Raw genomic sequence first — 20,351 nt, 5'->3', positions numbered from 1 at the left:
CCAAATTAAAGATTTAAACCTTTTTTTATGTCAGGTCCATACAAAAAAATAGTTTTGTCCATGAATTTGTTTGTATGAGTTTGAATTTTTCTGAATTTTTTTCCCAGTCCGTCCCTCCTGTGAATTAATGGCAAAGACATGGTTTCATTTACTACACATAGGCCTACTGAAGCTCGCAGTGTTTTCAACCTCTGCTGCCTCAATATAGGAGTACACTAGCACATAAACATAATTTCTAGAACTGCTCTGTGTCGTTTCATGTGCATTTTACTTATTTTGAGAAAACTATCATCATATACAAAGAGACAGCAGTTAAAAAAAAACACCAATGTTTCAGGAGTTTAGTACACAGAATACGTCACATGCTTATTAGATAAATGTATTTAAGTTGATGTATATGCTTTCATTTATTATTCTTTAATTTTCACAAATTTAGAAAAGTAATCAAAAAGTACTCAAAAGTAATTAGTTACATTACTTTAATAAAGTAATTGAAAAAGTTTCACTACTATTCCATTTTAAACAGGGTAACTTGTAATCTGTAACCTATTACATTTCCAAAGTAACCTTCCCAACACTGCCTGTCACTCAAGTGGCCTTGCCCTTAATTATGCAGAACTTTAAGGCTTAAAGGGTCATGAAACCCCAGACTACTTATTCTAAGATTTTAGCAGAGGTGTTTGTGTTGCACATCATAGAAGACAATGTTAGCATCCGCTAATTTTAACTGTTATAGAAAATTGGTTAATTTTAAGATTTTTTGCTCCATTTTCATCTTCTGGATTTAGAATCTACATTGTGTTGACGTCACGTCATGGATTGCAGAAGAGTGTTTGTTTTTTCTTTGTCATAAGAGATCGGCACAAACGTGATTCATTCATTTGGTGAGTGTTACCGTTTTTATAGCTCTCTGACACAACCTGTCAGAAGGCTTATATAAACGCCACAGAATAATATATATGTCTCATTTGTGAGTCGCTTTGAATAAAAGCGTCTGCTAAATGACTAAATGTGTAATATGTTTTCGATGCAGAGTGCAAATGGCTGTGCATTTATTTGTGCTTTTAGCTCGATGGGAGCGAAATGAAACTGTCTGAACGCAAAGCTGTGTATGCTGTCTGTCTCCCCTCTTTCTTCCCCCTCCCCAGGTCCGCTGCACACCACGCCCACTTTTTTAGCATTTTTTAAAACCGTGGTGAGAACTAACCTGTGCTGAAATGGGGGGTTTCATGACCCTTTAATATAATTTAAACGGATGGGACTCTTTTTTGCAGCCAGCTTCAAGTGGCCAGTCGATGAATTGCAGTTTTAGTCACTTCCTTATTGGCTTCACTAGAGAGAGCGGGAGGTTGCCACTCGGGTGGAGCTGTCGCGCCTTCAACAGACTCGCGCAACAGGCGTCACTGCTTCAGAGTGATTCTCAATCAATGAATAGCCTGAGACCGGGTATAGGTGTAACACTTTTTTCTTCAGCACCTAAAATTAAGGGTAATCCAAGTGATATGCCACAACAACAGTTTTATTTTAAATGAATGGCTGCAACAATGAAATGTGTGTGAATATGGGGAGTGTATGAGCATATTGTGTGTTTTTGTGCATGCACACATGTGCGTTTGTGTGTGCATGTCTGTACGTGCACTGCGCCTAATTTAGCTACTAGCTGCTGTAGCTAGTCCAACAAAATGAAAGAAAGAAAACCACTCACTGCTCTTGACTGAATTACTTTGTAGTTTTAACAAGAATTAATGCACAGTCAAACCAACAATTATTCAGACATCAGATATATTTTTTTACTAGTGGGTGCAGGACAAATGTAATTAGTGTAAGTGAGTAGGCCTATAACAAAATAAAGTGAACTGTGACATATTATATAATATATATAGCTATAATAAATATAAACTGATAAAAAAGTAAAAAAATAAAATAAAAATAAAAGTGGGACCAAAAATTATTCAGACACTTTGACCTGACCATGTTTTGCTTATGTGTTTTTTTCCTGAATTGCTAATGCAACCTTTTCACACCACAGACTGAACAACATTAAGCATTGCTTGGTAATTTTTCAACAAAGTATTGATAGTTGTGTAAGTTGTCTGAAGTTTTGGTTGATTGTAATCCATTACATACATTTCTATCAAAGTTATCTGACATTATCAAGATGAATTTGTTCTGACAACGTTTAACTCTGAGTTGTCATATTTTATTACCAGTTTCTAAACTATAGCAAATAAACTGTGATAATGTGAAAAATTGTGAAGGTGTCTGAATTAAATTTGGTTTGACTGCAAATTGATTTTACAGTGAAGACTGTGCAGTGCTATTTTACATTTAATTATTTGGTTTTTGTACTTGGACACCTACAAACTTGAAAAAAACTTAAACATTGTGTAAATAGAACAAATAAATAAATAGAATGAATATACAAATGAAACAATTTCAAACAGAGCCCACTGGTACAGCCCGCACTGGGGCCCCGCTAACCCCAGCTACGGCCCTGTTTATTTATATACTTGTATTAGGTTTCACATAATGTGTAAACATTTTACTAGTTAGACTTTTTCCAAACTATAATTCCGGACTAAATGTATAATCAAGTGAAACATTATGAAGTTTCAATAACAATATACACTACTATACCATTCAAAAGCTTGATGTAAACAATATAAATGTAACAAACAATGGCGTTCATTCTTTCAATTTATCAACAAAAAAAAACATGAAAGAAATATTCTCAGCTCTTTTCCACATTAATAATAATAATAATGATAATAATAACAATAAAAGGTTTTTTTTTTTTTTGGTAGAAAATCACTGTGACTGGAGCAATGATGCAATGATTCAGCTTTTGAAAGTCAGATTTGATTGTTCCTAATAAACTGTTTATCTGCACTTGCAAGTGAATATTAAATTATTTTGTGGAATAATTAAATATATTCTAAATAAACTACAAACATAAAAAAAAATATGCATTTATTTTGTCCTCACATTCTTTCTTGTAACTCCTCCCTCTCAGTGGCACAGATGACTGAAAGGCTCATTATGCAGCTCATTATGCAGGCCTTTGTCTTCTCAGGTGTAAATCACAATGATATTAATGATAGTTGACGCCTCCTCGCATATGACTTTTACAAACAAAAAGTATCTTAGAAAATTTAAATCAATATATTGTTTTCTGTGAGTGAGTAAACAAGATGATTTCACATAATTTAGAAAGAAAAATTCTAGGCTACAAGATCCAGTTCTTAGAAGTTCCGTGTTTATTGCCTTATTCAAGTGACATTTTTAGTTTTTCACTAACCACGCATAAACTTTCTCAAAAACACAATCATGTACATACATGCAGCTCACATATTATTATAGCCCAGTTTGTGCTGATTACACAGATTTGAGACTTTAGCCATTTAGATGTTTATAAGCAACTGAAAAAAGCACAAATGTCAGGGCATGACAAAACTTCTCCAGGCCCCAAAAAATACCCTTAGACCTAGGAGGGTTAAAATATTAATTGAAAAAAAGTTGCCTTTGTATTAATATTTCACAATGATACTGTTTATATTATATTATTATCAAATAAATGCAGCTATGGTGAACATAAGAGACTTCTTTCAAAAACAGAAATCTTACCCATGCACCCAAACTTTTGAACACTTTTGGTGTACATGGCTAATTTTGGATGTCAATGGAGGAAGATGCTCTTTCCAGCCGAAGCATGTAGTTTACCACTACAACCAACAGGGGCCAAATAACCATGCTAACCAGTCCAACTTTGAAAAATTTGAGAGGCTTTTTTTAACCAGGTACAAGGCTGAGTAAGTACCAGATAAAGCTATCCAACCACAACAGTTTCAGAAGAAAAACTAAACAAGCTTAAGCATGACTGATTACCTACATGGCACAATCTAATGAGGCTATTTAACATGAATGTTGTCTATTTAGATCAACAGTTCCCACTTTCACACTCATCAGTCATTTAGTTTTAGCACAAAACTCCCCTTTAAACATCCACCTCCAACACTTCCTTGAAAAAATAACAGGCTACTCATGTGCTAAACAGATTAATTAAATTAAATTTAGTCAAAGCAATTGTATCAGTGCCATTACAATAATAATTACTGATATACAGAGTCGTTTACATTTTCATTTAGGTTTTCATTTACTTTGTTTGCAATCAGTTTGTGATTATCACAACTCAGAGGCAGGATGCAAGTGCAAGGCGGTTTAATGACAAGGTAAGTAGAAGGTCAGACAAATAGATAACAATGAAATCCAAAACACAGAAGGAGAGTGGCGACGATCATAAGCTCTGATGGTGGGTGACACATGGACCTCAGTGGACAACAGTTATGATCCTCGGTAATCTGGTGCTGTATTTCCCAGTGAAGGTGCTTGTGATCCCGGTGCAGAGAACAGGAAGACACGACAAAGAATGAATGGGGAACCCACGATCCAATACAGCCAGAAGAACAGAACCAAACACAGGGAAGAACCACAACAATCTGACAACACGAGACACAGTTACTGCACTTAAATAGACACATACAATGGGATGCAGGTTATACTGTTAATCAGTTGTGATCAAAGACCACGCCCACAGAAACACACCTGCACACTAAACAAGCCGAGAGAGAGACAGCGGCTGATTTCTTGGTGTGGTGTTTGACTCGAGACTTACATGGAGGGATTATGTATCAAGTATAGTAGACAAATGTATAAGGGTAATGAATTTAATGAGATGTCTTGCTGGAACAGAATGGGGAGCAGATGTAGCTTCTTTGAAGCAAATTTATATATATTTAATTAGAGCAAGAATTGAATATGGGTGTTAGGTTTATGGATCTGCAGCCAAGTCAAGTTTTAGCTAGATTAGATGTAATTCAATTCTTCTCCATTGTGTTCCTTGCAGGTAGAAACAGGAGAAATGCGACTCTGTTTGCAAAGAAAGCAGCTTCAGGCTAGCTATTGGGTCAATTTGATAGGTCAAAGGTGTGATCAAGCTGGGAAAGAGAGGTGGCAAGTCTTTCAAGTTTTGGATGGACAAGGGAGACATTGGCACAGGAAATGTCTATACACTACATGACAAGAAATTTTGCCCAGGAGTACTGTGGCCATCAGTTCCAATTGGAGGTCCCAAACACTGATTTAGAGATACTTGGGATTAAGTCAGATAATCCTGAGGCAAATTTAGTGTATGAATTCCAGTGTCATATAAGAGAAAGAACATAATTTTTACTGATGGGTCAAAGGATCAAGAAATGGGTACTACAGGAGCAGCTTTTGTCGTTCAGAGGTGGAATGTCCAAGCTTCTAAGAGAACATCAAATTTCCTAAGAGTGTTCAAAGTGGAATTATACGCAATCCTGATGGCGGTACAATGGACTGAGCAGATTAGGAACCATAAAGTGTTAATATGTAGTGACTCTGTGTCAGCAATAAATAGTATAGGGAAAGGGTTTTCAAAGAGTCTACAAGATCTTGTGTATGATATTCTTCTGGCACGTGAAAAGGGGTGGGGTAGAGATCATCATTTGTGTGGGTTCCAGCCCATGTAGGTATTGCATTAAATTAAAAGGTTGATAAATTGGCCAAGGAAGCCGCTCAAAAGGAGACTATAGATCAGTGATCTCAAACTGAATTCCTGGAGGGCCACAGCTCTGCAGAGTTTAGCTTCAACCAGCTCCAAATCACACCTGGGGCTCGTTCTTCGTACGTCGCTAACTCAGTTAGCTGGATTTGAATGTTGACGATTTGGCATGATCTTGGATTGTTTGGTTCTTCGAAGCTCATCCCGGACTTGCTGTCATAGCAACAGGTGCGCAATCTTAAACCTGCTCGCGAGCAGGCTTATTTCATGTAAACAGGATTAGACAGCGGCTCATAAACGGAGATGATACGGGAAGTCCAGCGCGATAGTGCACTTTCTGAGATATATATATATATATATATATATATATTTTTTTTTTTTTTTTTTTTTTTTCCGTGACTCTTGAGATTGTCGTTTACATTTTTCATTTGTTGGAAAGGCACATTTATTTTCGACTTGTCGGAGTCGGGCTTTAACTACAGAACAAACTGTACCCTAAGATTATTTGCAAGTGGCTCTTTCATTTATAGCCTACTAATGGAGATGCGGAGAACTTGATGGAAAGTGCTGTCTGTCGTGCCATTCGGAGTTTGCCTGGTGCTTTTAGGTTTAAAAAACAGTTTTGGTGACATTTCCAAGCCACTTTAGACCCAAAGTTGTAAAGCAGTTTTTTAAGCAGTTTTTAATTTTTTTTATTTATTAGACGACTATACTATTTATTAGACTATTTAAATATTTTTTTTAATGAAGATCATGCAATCATGGCCATGCTGATTACAGTATATGTCACTCAGGCTTATGCTAGACCATAGACTGCCATCAAGGCCTCAATGAAGGGGATTATGTGAACAGAAAGGGGGTTCACAATGTAAATGTGCAGCCCAATTACTATTGTGATTCTTAATATTCCAGATTAATAAAATTATATCAAATAAAAAAAAGGCAGTTGACAAATCTTCCATATCACAAATGTGAAAGCAAATGGCCAGGATCTGTGCATGACTTAAGAATTTGCAGAGATTCACATTTATGCACATTATTTGAAAAGTGGTAAGGAAAGTTCCACAATTAAATATCAAGCTATATTACACTTATGCTGATCCTAACAGAACTGCATTATTTCATAGGTGATTATGACATGTTCCTGCCTGCAGACAGGTGTTTTATGACCCCATTCCCTGACCCAAACCACTTGCAGCTCCAGGACAAGGGCACACAATGAGATTAACTTTGGCTATCTAAAGGGAAGATTTCAGTGTCTGAAAAGTCTGAGGGTTGCACACCTGACAGGGCCTGTGACATATTACACAACATTGCCAAAAAAACACTTTTCATTAAATGTTTAATAAAAGACAAATATGCTTAGTTCTTTGAGTTTTATTTCAATTGTTCTTTGTAAAGAAAAGCCAGTGGTCAAGTGCCTGCAACAAGAGATATTAGACACATGCCTCATGCAACAAATAAAAAGGAAAAGTTGGCTATACACTGCCCACCTGTAGGCCTATGTCTCCTCTGTCTGTGCAGACTATTCTGTAGGCCTTTCTGTAGATGTGGAATCCTGCAACTTATACTGCAGCCATAAAGCATACAAGTATAAATTAAGTAAAGTTATTATGCACTTGCAGGTAGGCTAGTTCCTCCATATGACAGTTATCTGAGAGGGTTTATTCACTGTCCAGTGCAATGGAAACAAATAGACATTACAAAGTCTTATACTTTCTTTTCTTTGGAAAGTTAGAAAATGTCCACTTAAGTTAACAAGTGTTGGTGTATTATGTAAAAGTGCACAAAAGAGGAAAACACAATGTCATTAAAATGAACTACACTTGGGAAAAATGTGATCAATAACTCTTTTTGAACTCTTCTTCAATAAATAGTTTTACATTAACATAAGTTTATCAGTTTTCACTTTCACAAGTCAAAGCAATTCATCATTACTCAAGATTTAACAGTTGAAATGACTATACAGCCTTAATTTAATGCAGGAAAATATTTTACAGTGTAGGCTACTAAGATCTTTTCTATTTTTCAGCCTTTTTCTTGGTTGCTATTATACACAGACAACCATTTATTTAACAGTGCCTTTTATAGAAGAGAAGAGACTATAATATAACAAAAAAAATACCATGTAGAATATTTTGTACTTCACTTTTATTTGTTCCCATGTTCTAGTGTGGTGACTCTGACATTACAATGAACAAAATAATTATGCAATTATTAAAATACAAAAATATAGGCTAATAAGTGATAAAAAACATATAACATGGCCACTTCTAATGGATTTAAATTGTCTGCTACTTTTTGCCAGCCCTCTCTCCTGGCTTTTGCAGACTTTGAGGTGTTCCCTGGCGTTTTGATTAAACATTAAAATTCCGAATAAACTTCGACTATCTTGCTCTGCTGAGGAGAAAAACTGTGCGCGCTCTTTGGCAACGCTGAGCAGCCAATAGCAGCGTTGCTGATCAATGTTTCTACTATCGATACATATCCCCTTTTAAGCCAGCGCGTGAACGCGCAGTTATCTCAGATAACTCAATCCAGCGATACTAATCATAAACAACAGGTGTGTTCGAAGAGCTCAATTAGCCGGATTATGATTAGCACGATGAAATCATCTCGGATGTGTCATTTGATCTCGGATATAATAAGCAACGTACGAAGAACGAGCCCCTGCTTGGAAGTTTCTAGTAATCCTGAAGACCTTGATTAGCTGGATCAGGTGTGTTTGATTAGGGTTGGAGCAAAACTGTGCAGAGCTGTGGCCCTCCAGGGGTGTATTCCAGAAAGCAGGGTTAACTTACCTTGAACTAAAACCTGAACTCTCGGTTGATTAACCCCAAACCTTGCTAACTCAAGGTATGTGGTTCCACAATCGCGTCCGGGAGTAAGTTCATTCAACTCAGAGTATGTTTCTGGTTAAGACTCAAGACATTCTCAACCGAGCGACGAATCGACGAGTCACTATAGAACTATAGAAGTTAAACATTACCTTGTCATAGTGTTTTATAATTTATACAGATAACTCTTATATAAGCCAATAAAAGAAATAATCATATTAGAATAATATATTACTTTATTTATTAGCCTGCTTATATTATTAGCGCTTCCTCATTAACATCATATATATATATATAATAGGCTATATTACATATTGTAATATTATATAATGTTTTGCGCTATCTTTCACACCCACTGAAGGCTCGCTGAAGTGAACTAACCCTGGATCAGAAGCTGCTCCGGAGCAGGTTAAGTTCAGAGAGTGAGTTGCTATGACTACTAACATACCCTGAAAGTTACCTCCGTTTTTGGAACCAAAAGTTGAGGTTATCCGCTTTCTTACTCTTAAACATAACCAGTTATGTCACATAACCTGCTTTCTGGAATACCCCCCAGTAATTGAGTTTGAGACCAATGCTATAGATGTAAACATAATTCTAAGGCAGAGGGTAAAAGTACAGTATGGCAGGAAACAATGTTAAAATGGCAACAGTTTTGGGAGCAGGAAATCAAAAGGATACACTTATTTTCATTTTCGAGTAGGGTAACTGACTCGGTTAATATTTATAATAAAGGGGAATTAGTCGTAAGGAACAAGTTATTATTTCTAGAATGAGGATTGGGCAAACATTTTTAAATAGCACTTTATTTATTTTAGGAAAACATCAGAGTGGCTTGTGTTCATGTTTGGATCCTGAGACAGTGGAACATGTGCTGCTTTTGTGTAGAAAATATAACCTACAAAGACAAGATGTATACAGAGAATTGTGAGAAATTGGTTTGGAAGAAATATCTCTGAAAAGTATTTTAGAAGTAGGGGTAAGCACGAAAGGAAAACTCTGTCTTTTTAAATTTCTAATAGACTCTGGACTGTATAAAAGGATATAGTGAAATGGTATAATAGATCCATAGATAGCAGCAATACAACTTATTGGATGCCGGCTGCCATAAAATCCCATAGAAGAAGAAGAAGAAGAAGACAGCAGTTGCATCCGAAAACTTAGACAGGTGACTTGCTGCCTCGCTGTCGTATCAGGACTTTGTAGGCAAGGCAAGTTATTTATATAGCACATTTCATACACAATGGTAATTCAAAGTGCTTTACATAAAATATAGTAAAATAATCATGAAGAAAGATAAAAAAAATAAAACAAGCAATTTTTAAACTTTTAAAGTGATTTAAAAATGTACTTATTTAAAATGAATTTAAAAAAAGTTAGAAACAAAATTATTTTACATTAAAAAAAAAGTGAAAATACAGTGCAATCAGTTCGGAAATTGCACAGTGCTCATTCAAGAAATGCACAGCTAAACAGATGAGTTTTAAGTCTAGATTTAAATGTGACTAGTGTTTTAGCACATCTGATCTCTTCTGGAAGTTGATTCCAACTGTGGGCGGCATAGTAACTAAAGGACTCCCCTTGCTTTGTGTGAACCCTTGGTATTTCTAACTGACTCGATCCTAATGATCTGAGTGGTGTGTTAGGTTTATATTCAGTGAGCATATCTGCAATATATTTCGGTCCTAGGTCATTTAGTGACGTATATATACGATTAAAAGTACTTTAAAATCAGTGCTAAATGTAACTGGAAGCCATAAGGACCTGAGGACTGGTGTGAAATGCTCAGATTTTCTGGTTCTAGTCAGAATTCTGGCAGCAGCGTTCTGGATGAGCTGCAGCTGTCTAATGGTCTTTTTGGGAAGGCCGGTGAGGAGCCCATTACAATAGTCCACCCTGCTGGTGATGAAGGCATGAACAAGTTTCTCCAAGTCTTGACTGGAAACAAAACATCTAATTCTTGCAATGTTTTTAAATGATAGTATGCTAATTTAGTTATTGCTTTGACATGACTACTGAAACTAAGATCTGTCTCCAGAATAACACCAAGTTTCCTGCTTGATTTTTAGTTGTTTGACCCCTATATAAGTGTATTTATATAAGTGTTTGCACATCAGTGGCTACTTAATTCATTTCGATTGATGAATATGATTGTAGTGTTTACATGAATGCTAAATAAAGTGATCAGGTTGATGTCCGCATATATATATCTTACAAGCTTCAAATCTGATTTTTTTTTTTTACATGCGTACACTGCACAAAATACAGAGTTTCTCACTGTTTGCACATAATAACCACTCTCCTACATGGTTTCTTTATTTGTTTTTACCAGAAGATTTAATATTTATCCATTTAAGGATTAATATATATAAACTGCTGTGCATAGCTCTTATCATGCAAAAAAAAGCCTCTGCCTGCACCCAAAACGGGTTGCCTGTGGATGAGTATCCAAAACAAGGTCGTTCTGCTCCACTTCACAGTTGCCGAGTGAAAGGAGAGTTTTATATTGATAGGATACACATTTATACAACACTTTATTCAAAATGAAGAGCTGCTCGTTCTGTCATATGTCATTACTTTATTTAGTTTCAATCCGACCTAGTGTTTACCTGCACTCTCAATTGTATTAGAAGAGGAATAAACCACCCCCTTTAATCCGATCAAAATTTAATTCCAATCGAGCTCACTCAGATCAATTAAGGTGTTTACATGAAGGCTTTTTAGTCCAATTGAGCCATCAATGCGATTACAAATTCATTCAAGTTTATTTGTATAGCGCTTTTTACAATACAAATCATTACAAAGCAACTTTACAGGAAATTAAGTTTCTACATTATTTAGTAGTAGCTTATAAGTGGTGACTGTCAGTTTATGTGATATATGACAGGAATTTTCAGAAAAATTAATACAAGTTGTAGTCAACCAGATGATGAACATTATTAACAGCAATTATTATACGATTCAATCACACTTGTAGTAATATTAGTTCTGTTTGTTGTTTCAGGGTTAGCATCATCTGGGGTCCTCTGAGGGGTCAGCATCATCTCTTCTCATGTGTTCTGGATCCAGACTGGAGCTTGTGTAAATCCTAGTTACATGCAAAACAGAGAAACAAATAGAGACATCATTAGCATAGCTGTTGTTCCAACAAAGTAAAATTAATTAGTTTAACCCAAGCTAAAGAATAAGAATGCACATTTGATCAGGTGCAACTGCAGTCACAATTTATGAGATACATTATTCGAATGCTTGGCGAAAGAGATGTGTTTTTAATCTAGATTTAAACAGAGAGAGTGTGTCTGAACCTTGAACATAATCAGGAAGGCTATTCCAGAGTTTGGGAGCCAAAATGTGAAAAAGCTCTACCTCCTTTATTAGACTTTGCTATCATAGGAACTACCAAAAATCCAGCGTTTTGTGACCTTAGGGAGCGTGATGGATTGTAACGTGGTAGAAGATTAGTTAGGTACGCAAGAGCTAAACCATTTAGGCCCTTATAGGTAAGTAATGATAATTTGTAACTTAGTTTAGATGCAGTTTTAAGTTTATATAGCTCTTTCTATCCTTGTCACGCTGTCTGGTCTCTGTTTCCCTGAGTCTCCACTAGTGGTCTCACTTCCCCATAGGCACCTCACCGTAGGCACTACAATTCCCACAAAGCCTTGTCCCTTCATCACAGTAATTGCACTCCTGTTAATTGCACTCAGGTGTCTTCACTGGATAGTCATTACCCTGCTTATATTTACCGGTCTTTTCTGTTTGTCTTCATGGAGTCCTTTCATTCCGTCACCCAGTTTCCTCGCCTTCCGATTGTCCTCGTCTTCTGAGTTTCCGGTTCCCTTTCCTGTTCCTTCCCTGTTTGTTTATTTTTGGATGGATTTATGGTTTTGACCCCTGCTTGTTGGATGCTGATTTGGATTACCCATTAAAACCCACACTGCAATTGGATCTCTCGTCTCCTGTGTTTCCCTGGGTCTCTGGTCGTAACAATCCTATGGTTGTAAAGTACTGCATTTTATCTTTGGGTGCGATGGATGAAACTGAAGTGTTAGACGCTGTAATCTACATTCGCTATTGTATTTCTAATGTTATCTATTTTATCAGTGAAGAAATTCATAGTCATTACTATTAAATGTTGATGGAATATTTGAATCAGGTGGCATCTGGTTATTTGTTAATTTAGCCACTGTGCTAAATAAAAATCTTGGATTGTTTTGGTTATTTTCAATGAGTTTGTGGATCTGCTCGGCCCTGGCAGATTTTAGAGCCTGTCTTTAGCTGGACATACTGTTTTTCCACGCAATTCTAAAAACTTCCAAGTTAGTTTTCTTCCATTTGCGTTCAAGACTACGAGTTTCTTTCTTGAGAGAGTGAGTATTACTGTTATACCATGGCACAGTAGGTTTTTCTCTAACCTTTTTCAATTTGATGGGGGCAACAGCTTCTAATGTATTAGAGAAAATAGTGCCCATGTTGCAAGTCATTTGATCTAGTTCATGTGTATTTTTGGGTACAAATAGAAGTTGAGATAAATCAGGCAAGTTATTTGCGACTCTTTCTTTGGTGGCTGGAACAATAGTTCTGCCCAGACGGTAACGCTGAGACATATAGTTAATATTAGTGATACGCAGCATGCACGATACAAGGAAATGGTCTGTAACATCACTTTGAGGTATGATATCTATATCAGTAAGATCGATTCCATGCAATATAATTAAATCTGGTGTATGATTAAAATGATGAGTGGGCCCGGTGACATTTTGCTTGACTCCAGAAGAGTTTATTAGGTCAGTAAACGCAAGTCCTAATGCATCATTTGTATTATCAACATTAATATTAAAATCTCCCATGATTGGCGCTTTATCAACTTTAACCAGGTCTGAAAGAAAATCTGCAAATCCTTTAGGAATTCTGTATATGGCCCTGGTGGTCTATACACAGTAGCCAGAGCAAAATACACAATACTGTAGATTTATTTTACATATCTGACAGTGTAAAATTAAGCAGAAGTATTTTGAATGAGTTATCCTAGAACCTGTATCCTGTTTTCTGGGTAACATTGAGAATATCACTGTATATTGTTTCAACACCTCCGCCACGACCAGACTGACTGGGCTCATGCTTATAACAGTAGTTTGGTGGAGTCGACTCATTTAGACCAATATAATCATTTGGTTTTAGCCAGGTGTATTGAAAGCTGTAGTATGCACTGATTACTGTTACGGTTCTAAATCACCTTAGAGGACTATTTACACAAATAATGTCCAGTAACTAGGAGAGGATTAAAGAAGCCAGAGTCATGTGTCCAATTCACTCAATGTATTAATGAAAAAATGAATTATTTTCTCACAATGTTAACACAATGTAAATGACACAATAAAACAGCGTAGGCCTATGCAAAATAACCAAAACAATAAAACAATATTCTTTGAATCAAAAGATACAAAAATGTTGACATAAGGCAGTGAAAAGGTGTTATTGAGAATACTCAGTCCCAACAAGTCCCAGGTTTCCAGAGAATGTCCACGTAATGAAAGGAAGTCACAGATATCTTCAGACGTCGATCCTCAGACGTGATGTCATCACATTGGAACTCGAACAGACGGTATGTTAGTAGTAGGGATCTTTGTTTGATACTGATAGGGTTAATATGATGTGGTGATAACAGTGAGGCCTGTAGCTTCGTGTGTTACGATATTCAGTGTGTGTGTTGGGTTTGTGTGATTACAGTTCGCTGGACAAACGTGGATAAACGCGTGGTTCTATAATGAAACAAATAAACTCAATTAGTCTCTGTTACAATTCGTACAACAAAGTGCTGTGTCATTATCACTTCACATGATTGAACGTGAGAGACATCGCAAACATATGATAAGGGCATAATATAACAGCTGTTCTTTTATAACTGAAGAAATATCTTATTGATGCATCTAACAGCATATCAAATGATGATTATTGGACTGAATAATATGATATAAACACTTACGGTCTGCAATGACGCACGCGCTGATATTCACCATATAATTCCAGCAACTTCTGAAGCGATCACACAACATCGGCCGCCCATCACATTTGAAACGCCTAACTGCTCACCAGCTGAGTGCTATATATCAATCTATAGCTTGATGGCTTTAATCAAACTTGCCGCATGCATTTACAATACTAACACGCACCACATTTCTTCCTTACTTTTCTCCATTGCCGTATATCTGATCTCACGCTATTTTTCTCCAAACTCGCGAGACTTCTGATTAAACTCCGCCCACTCAACAGGCGCAACACTTGAACAGAATACTGAACAACTATAATATTAAAATAAATGTAACTTGACCATGGCCTTTTGCACAGCCGCCCCCAAATTTGGTATGCAAATTTGTCATTAGTAGGGTCTATAAGGAACTCTCTGTGTCTGGGGGTAAGGTAGGCAATTCAATCAACTTAGCTACTGGTCTTGTGTATGTTTGATCTTTCACTTTGACCACTGCTGTTCTGATTCTTTCATCTGAACTAGGAATGACAGCAGAGACAGTACCAACTCTCCAGAGCGCTCTTGGGATCTGCTCATCAACGATGAGTACTACAGTACCAACTGCAATATTCTCTTTCTCTCTGTACCATTTCTGCCTTGACTAAAATGTGGGTAGGAAGTCATGAATAAAATGCTTCCAAAAATGATCACTCAGAACCTGACTATGTCTCCATCTTTTTCTACTGAGTAATTCGTGGTCTGAATAAACAACTTGGGGCAAGGAGGAGTCAGGCCCCCCATCAGCAAAGAATTTGGCGTTACTGGGTCTGGATCTGCTATGTCGCTAGAGACATAACCCAATGGTCTAGAATTAAGAATGCCCTCCACCTCGATCAAGATGGTTCTCAATACCTCCTCGGTAACTGTCTGAGCGCCTAAGGTGATTCTTAAGGCTGTCTTTACAGACCTCACCTCTCTTTCCCATGAGCTGCCGAAATGAGGTGCACTGGGTGGATTAAACCGGAATCTGATTTGTTCTTTTGCTAGCTGGTCTCTAATGCTGGTCTGCATCTTGGAGAATGTGTCCTCCAGCTCTTTACATCCACCTCGGAAATTTGTTCCCTGATCAGAGAGAATCTCATAGGGTTCTCCTCTTCGGGCAATGAAACGCCTGAAAGACAGCAGGAATGAATCTCTATCCATGTGATCCAACAGATCAAGATGTACAGCTCGAGTAGTGAGGCACCTGTATACAACACCCCACCTTTTCTCAGTACGGCGGGTAACCTTCACTAACAGTGGTCCAAAACAATCTACTCCGGTGGAGTAAAAAGGAGGTCTACATAGCCTCAGACTTGATGTGGGTAAGTCTGACATTCTAGGAATCTTTGGTTTGCCTCTCCATTTATTACAATCAAGACAGTGGTGCTGATGTCTTTTAATCGCCTCTGCTCCTCGCAAAATCCAAAACTTATGCCGCAGCTCAGCATACACCCTGCCAGCTCCCGGGTGGTGCAGTTGATCATCATAATGCTTGATTAGGAGCTTAACTACTGGATTATCTTGTGACAGAACAATAGGGTGTAGAACTGCATCACTCAATCCATGGCACTTACGAAGTCGTCCTCCTACTCTAATCTAAGTCTAGTTCTTTGTCATACTCAGGAGCAAGCTTAATGAGTCGGCTATGTACAGAAATGTCTTTTCCTCCTTTGAGCAAAGCAAATTCGTCAGGAAAGTCATGCATCTGACATTGTCTAAGGATAGACAATTCTGCCTTCTGAAACACATCTGCACTGGGTGAATTGGTGTCATCAGCCGCCCCATGAAGGAATTGTGCCGTAGCCTCTAGTAACTCAGGATAGCTACTAAATTGACTGGGATCAGGTTCAACTTGCAGTTTATGTTCAGTCAATGAGCCGCAAAACACAGATTTCTTAAGTTCCTGAACTTCTTCAGGTGCCTGTCCTTTTGGTGCCTTAGGCCAACAACTGCTAGACTGCATCAAAAAGGGTGGTCCTTGTTTCCATCGTGTTTCTTTAGCTAGTTGAACCAGTGATAACCCACGCGTGATATCATCAGCAGGATTGGCTGCTGAATCGACATAGCTCCAAGCTCCAGAGTCAGACAACTCTTGAATTTCGGTGACTCTAACTCCTACAAACACTCGGTATCTGCAAGAATCAGACTGCAGCCAAGAAAGAACTGCAGTGGAGTCAGACCAATAGACGAATTTGGAGATATCTAGGGTCAGCTCTTTCTTCAAGACGTCTCCTAGTTGTGCTCCTGTCAATGCAACACAAAGCTCTAAACAAGGAATGGAGATTTGTTTCCGTGGAGCGACACGTGACCTTGCCGCCGAAGGCAACATGTATATTACCCTGACTGTCTTCAGAGCACAAGTATGCTACAGAGCCGTATGCTTTTTCAGAAGCATCACAAAACACATGAACACTGCGGCTCTTGACAGGATACTGAAGGCTGGAACTGTAGCATCTTGGCAGGTGGATCTGAGACAATTGTGGGAGCTCGCTCTCCCACTGATGCCAAATGTCTAGTAAGCCCGATGGTAAAGTAGGATCATCCCATCCTCGTTTCTTATCCCACAACAATTGCACAACAATTTTGGCTCTGGTGGTATATGGAATGAGATATCCAAGGGGGTCGTAAAGCTTGGCTAAAGTGCGATAGATTCTCCGCATGGTAATTTCACCTTCATCTCTCTCGTAAGGTTTGTATAACAATGTGTCTGATCTACATTGCCATATCAGTCCAAGAGCATTCTCCTGAGGGTTGATCATTTCTTGACTTAGCCAAATCTCCCCACTCTTCGACTTTAACTCAGCAGGAAGGTGGTGAATAACTTCAGGGATGTTACTGGCCCATTGCCTCAATTCGAATCCACCGTCCATAAGATGGCACTGCAATCGGTTTACCAGTTCTACAGCTTGAGCTTCAGTAGAGACACTCTTAAGACAATTGTAAACATAGAAGCTACGCTCCACCGTTTGACGTACTTCATCAGTACCTTCGAGATCCACCTTGGCATGGGACTGAAGTGCATAAGTAGCACAACAAGGGCTACAAGAAGTGCCAAATGGCAGAACTTGCCACTGATACACGATGGCCGGTTCAGATGTAATCCCATGACGCCACAGAAAGCGAAGGAAGGGTTTATCTTCATCAAGGAGACGGATTTGATGGAACATACCCTTCACATCACTACAGATGGCCACAGAATGTTCTCGAAAGCGAAGGAGAACTCCTAACAAGCTGGCACTTAAGGTAGGACCGGGCAAAAGATGTTTATCAAAGACTGACCCTGGTACTCAAAAGAACAATTGAAGACAATACGGTTCTTTGCATTGTGATGAACCATATGATGTGGTATGTACCATGACTGGGGACTCAGATCACATTCTGCAGCTGTCAACGGTGTGACGTAACCTGCCTCCAGCAGTTTCTGAATTTCTGATTCATAAGACGCAGCCATACTAGGTTCTTTAGATAACTTTCGCTCTGTGCTGCGTAGCAGGGCCATGACAGCCTCCTTGGGTGCGTTCAGAGGTGGAGGCAACTCTTTCCAGAGTAGAGGCATGGCGTACCTTTTTACACCATTCACATCGATCCTGATGGTTTTCTCCTCTAGGAAGCGAACAGCTTCCGCATCCTGTCGTGATCGACTGACCACTTTCTCAGATTGATAAGGAAGAGTATCCAGTTGCCAAAGCTTTTCGACTTGACGGAATAGCTCAGCTTCAGGAGAAACACAAGAAATGAATAAACATTCTTGAGCCTGCAAGTGAGGCTTAATAAGCCTTGAGGGACCTTGCAATGTCCAACCGAGCTTTGTATGAACCGCCGCTGGACCTCCAGGAGGCCCCAATCTCACTGGCTCAACAGGGGTTATCAAGTGAGGATAATCTGAGCCAATAAGTACCAAGGGCTGCGCTTCATGGATGTCATGTAAAGGTAAGTCACGGAGATGGTGATATCTTCTTTGCAAATCAGAGATGGGGTAAGTATGCTGAACCAGGGCTAGCTCTTTTGCTGTGAATGCACCCTTGACCGGGTAAGATCTGTCAGGGTGTGAAACAGGTGCTATGAAGAAAGATACAGATCTTCCATGAATGGTATGGACATCCTGCCTCACGGTACGCAGAGCCAGATCTTCAATTTCACCCTGAAGGTCTAGACGTCGAGCAGCTTCATTCAACAAAATAGTTCGCTCAGATCCGTCGTCTAGCACAGCGTAGGTTTCTAATGACTTATCCCCATTCCGAATGATTACTCGAATTAACTTCAGTAGCACTTGCCTGCTACTCGTAGGTCGATCCAAGTATAGGGCCTGAGAAGTAGGGCTTACTGAACTGTCCTCCGATGTCCGGTTATTACTTTTACTCATCACATCAGCGTTGGCATTGACTTCATGAAGAACATCAAGATGCCTCCGTTCACACCGCTTGCATTTCGCCTTTAACGTGCATTTAGAGGAAGAATGCCCTCGTCCGCAACGCCAACATCTATGTCCTGTTCTGATCAAACTCTCAATTTGCTCTTTAGTTAAGAGTTTGAAGTTAGAGCACTGATTCATGTAGTGTTGAACTGTGTTACAGAACTGACAATACTTTTTCGGCTTCTCCTGTGACCTTTCTGAGTCCATGCATTCAGCCTTTGGAAGCTCTACTGATCCTACTTTCTGCTCTTTACCATGTAGGAAAGTAGTCTGCTTTCGGGGCACAAAACCAGTTCGCTTGTCTTTGTGAACACTGTGTTTCACATGCTCACATAACATACTGTGTTCCTTCTACCTGCACGCAAACCTCATATTCCAAACATTCTGCGAAATCAATCAGAGTTGGAATAGGTGTCTGAAGTTAGCTCTGAGGTCATACGGCAATTTAGCTAAGAGACGAGAAACATGTGAGCCACATTTCAGTTCAGTCCAACCTGTGCTACCTAACTGATTTAACATTCCAACCAGTGCTCGGACACGAAGGGCAAATGCCTTGAAAGACTTCACATCCCCGCTCCTGATATTGGGCCCATCCATCAGATTAGTGATCCTTTGCAGTGCCAAATGATGTGGTTGCCCATACATATCAGTGAGCGCTCTTATAGTGTCACTGAATGGAGTACGACTGTGACTATACGAGTCAGCGACAAGTGCGTCTTCCAGCTTAAGGTGGTCCATAAGTATTTGGAACTTAAACGACTCAGAAGCGTCTTCAGGAAGAACGTTGTTTAATGCAAGCTTAAGACGGGAAAACTCTCGGGGATCATCCCGAACGAAATCTGGAATTGTAGGTGTCGGCCCTCGATATTGCATTGGGGGTGGATGCACAGGACGAGGAAGCTCAGAATATCCAAGCAAATTGTGAGAATGTTCAGATGTAAGTAACGGTCCATTATTTCGACTGTACTCTTGCCTCTAATCATTTGGAGAATGATCGAAACGATCCATGAAAGCATTCTTCTGCAGACGCTCTCATTTAAGCGGCGATGGTAAGGATCCGTTGCTGGATGATAATAAACATCATGAGAAGGCATAGTTGACCGCAACACTGGTGAGTCATCTGGATATTGCTGACGAATATCAGATGAATGAGGTGGCCGCAGAGGAACATTAGTATCATAATAGTGATCATACCGTGGCAAGTCATTTTTACTACTATGTGGATCATTATACGAAGGGGTCAACATACCTGAATTATGTGGACTATCACTAAGGCGACCTGCTCTCTGTAGACTGTCCGTAAGCTCTTCAATTAGCTCTTGCTCACGACTGCGAACTGTAAGGAGGGATTCATCTCTAGGTGGCACCAAAGGAGTATGTTCTGTCTGGCTAGAGTTTCCATCACCCTTAAATGACTCCTGCATACTAATAGACTTTGGTGTAGATGAAACCACTGCTCCTTCATTCAAAAGCTGTTGCTCAGATAATGAAACCTGGGAAGCTAACACA

This window comes from Carassius carassius, chromosome 32 (assembly GCF_963082965.1).
Source record: "Carassius carassius chromosome 32, fCarCar2.1, whole genome shotgun sequence".
Lineage (NCBI taxonomy): Eukaryota > Metazoa > Chordata > Actinopteri > Cypriniformes > Cyprinidae > Carassius > Carassius carassius.
This window is presented reverse-complemented; position numbering follows the sequence as displayed.